Genomic DNA, 2714 nt, shown 5'->3' on the forward strand with positions numbered 1-2714 from the left:
GGCCTGACAAGAGGACAGGAACTCTGTCACAAACTGAACTCTATTTAGGCCATGACAGGTCATTCYAACCGTGGAAGAGAACCCCTCAGTTCTCTTTTACAGATAATTGGACAGAACAATCTCTTCTGTTTGTGATTCATGTGTGTTTAACTAAGATTGTTTATGCATTTGTTAAATCATGATAATGACTGTCACAGGAAAAGTGGAACCACTTCTTTTCTTTAATCGTGCCTTAAAGATTAATAATGGTATAAAAAATCACAGATTATCTGATTACAATGTTTTCATTGTGTTTTTATGTGAATCACTTTTTTTATTTTACTGTGAACACAGTAATATAATTGTGGATTTTTCCTGAGAAAATCTTTCATTTATCTGGACTAACAGAAGGTTCAGAACTGATTATAAAACAGAAATGTTAATTAAACATCATAAATGTTTTGCAGTGATTTCTCTTAGAGTCTATCAGAAGAAAGTTGAAAAGAGGTCATCATATCATGTTGTTGAACAGCCACAGCATTTTAAACTTGGGCTGGCACCACTGGCAAATCTTTATCTTTCTTTCTCTGACTCATCTCTAAGCCTGAGGGCGGAACCAAAGTTCGTCCATTTCTTTTATTAACCCAGACAGCTTTGAGTGACACACTCTTCATCCTGATTCCAACCGGGGAAGACAGCAAGAATTCTCTCTGGGGAAAACCCAGTTTGGCTTTAAGTCTGATCCCATGAGCTAACTAGGGAAGACTTCACAGCCAGGGACCTAGCACGCCTGCCGATGGTTCCAAATCSAGGCTTCGAGCCTCTGAGTGTTTTTAACTCCCGAGGGGAAATTTTATTTTGGAAAGAGGAACCGGATACGGCTTGAATTTTTCTGGCTTGGACTGAAACAGATGAAAGTTACCTGAAAAACACCTGTTCGCCAATAACCAGTAAGCGAGCCGACATCAGTTCCCTGACTGATCGGAGGTGAGCCAGCTCCTACCCCGAGGGTGCCTTAAGAAGTCATCATCAGGTAAAAGCTGATGTGTTCGGAGTGATGTGTCACGTGGAACCTGAGCTTAGAAAAGACATGCAGTTCCAGTTGACCCACACTTTGATAAAAGTAAAAGTAGTAGTAACATACTGTACTAATCTCACTTTCCTCCTTTCCTTGTTCTTAATTTGCCAAAACGTAAGCTAAAAATGCCAGTAAAATTGTTTGGTTGTTAACATCAGAACTGACGTTTTACTGTTCTATATAAGTAATATGAGTTGATGTGAATTGAAATTCGGACGCGGGTTTTTATCTCATTTAACTCTGACTCTTGTTATAGGAATAACCGCAATCAGGTGTAACTTATGATCTGTTCAATTTGTGTAAATAAATGATTGCATGGTCTTTTATGAATCAACTTGAACTCGTCTGAATGTTCACTTATTGTGCCACTTTTCACTTCGCACAGTCAAGATATTAACAAGTAATGAGAAATACCTTGGTAAAAGTTTCCTCATAACCTTGTGTATGAGAGATGTGGGAAAAGCTTAATTCACTTTAAGCTCACTCCTACATATTGGTGGCACCGAACGGGCCCATTTTTTATGGTAACTCGTAATATACAGGTGCTGGTCATAAAATTAGAATATCATGAAAAAGTAGATTTTTTTCAGTAATTCCATTTAAAAAGTGAAACTTGTATATTATATTGTTACGGCCGGCTCCAAGCCGCAACAAAATAGGGAGACGAGACGGTGTTAAAATATCAAAACAAAAGCATTTATTTAAACTAGGCTAAAAGTAAAAGAAAAAGCGAAAGATGGTGCTCCGCTGCACGCGACGCCAGTCCGTGCCACGCGCCCAGAGCATGGTGGAAGGAAGGGGGAAGAGGAGGTCGCCAAACCAGTCCACACCCACGACTGCAGACGCCCTTCTCGATGTACAGCCGATAGCTCTCTCCCTCTGCGAGTCGCCCTCTGTGCATCCTGTGGGTCGCTTATATCTGGCCCTCTTAATCCAGAACACCTGCGCAAAAGAGAAAAGGGGGCAGGTGCAGCACTACACACACACACGTGTCTGCTTACAAGGCCCAGGGCCGTAACACCACCCCCCTCCCCCCTCACAAAAAAGTGACCCACAGGATATGCTAAAGAAACAAATAAAAAAAAACTCACCCAGGGCTTCAACAAGCCCGGGACAACGCATCTGCTACCACGTTGTCACGACCTTTTATGTGCCGTATCTCCAAGGTGTAGGCCTGTAGGAGGAGNTAATAATAGTGATAAAGAGTTCTCTATAGTATAGAATATATGATCAAGCTGAGGGATGTCTGATGATTAGCTGTTGATGTCGGTGATGGCCTGGGGGTAGAAACTGTTCTTGTGTCTGACAGTCTTTGTGGACAGAGATCTGTAGCGTCTGCCAGACGGGAGGAGTTGGAACATGTTGACCTGGGTGAGTGGAGTCAGTGATGATTTTCTCAGCCTGATTCCTGGTTCTTTCGTGATACAAGTCCTCTATATAGCTGTGAAATATTTAAATAAGTACAAAGCTTGGGACTCAAGAGGATAAAACTGGTGGTACACAGCCCCCTGTGGCCACCCCCACTTGTTGCACCCCGATGACTGACAGGTGATGTTCCACAGTGAATTGGCGAGCTGGAGCACCACATATCTCTGTTAGATCTAGCTGGGACAAGACTTTTCAAACTCGTCTTCTGAGTTATTAGTAAGCACAGAGC

At 42.2% G+C, this 2714-nt stretch overlaps 1 long non-coding RNA gene across 1 annotated transcript; it reads right to left on the reverse strand.

The window, feature by feature from the left end:
- Positions 1-1731: 1731 nt before the first annotated feature.
- Positions 1732-2237, reverse strand: LOC106523988 (uncharacterized). Its single transcript, XR_001310960.1, has 2 exons — positions 2149-2237; positions 1732-1999 (listed from the first exon to the last, which is right to left on the reverse strand). It is a non-coding gene; the product is annotated as an uncharacterized LOC106523988 (long non-coding RNA).
- Positions 2238-2714: the final 477 nt, after the last annotated feature.

This window comes from Austrofundulus limnaeus, unplaced genomic scaffold (genome assembly GCF_001266775.1).
Source record: "Austrofundulus limnaeus strain Quisiro unplaced genomic scaffold, Austrofundulus_limnaeus-1.0 Scaffold173, whole genome shotgun sequence".
Taxonomy (NCBI): Eukaryota; Metazoa; Chordata; class Actinopteri; order Cyprinodontiformes; family Rivulidae; genus Austrofundulus; species Austrofundulus limnaeus.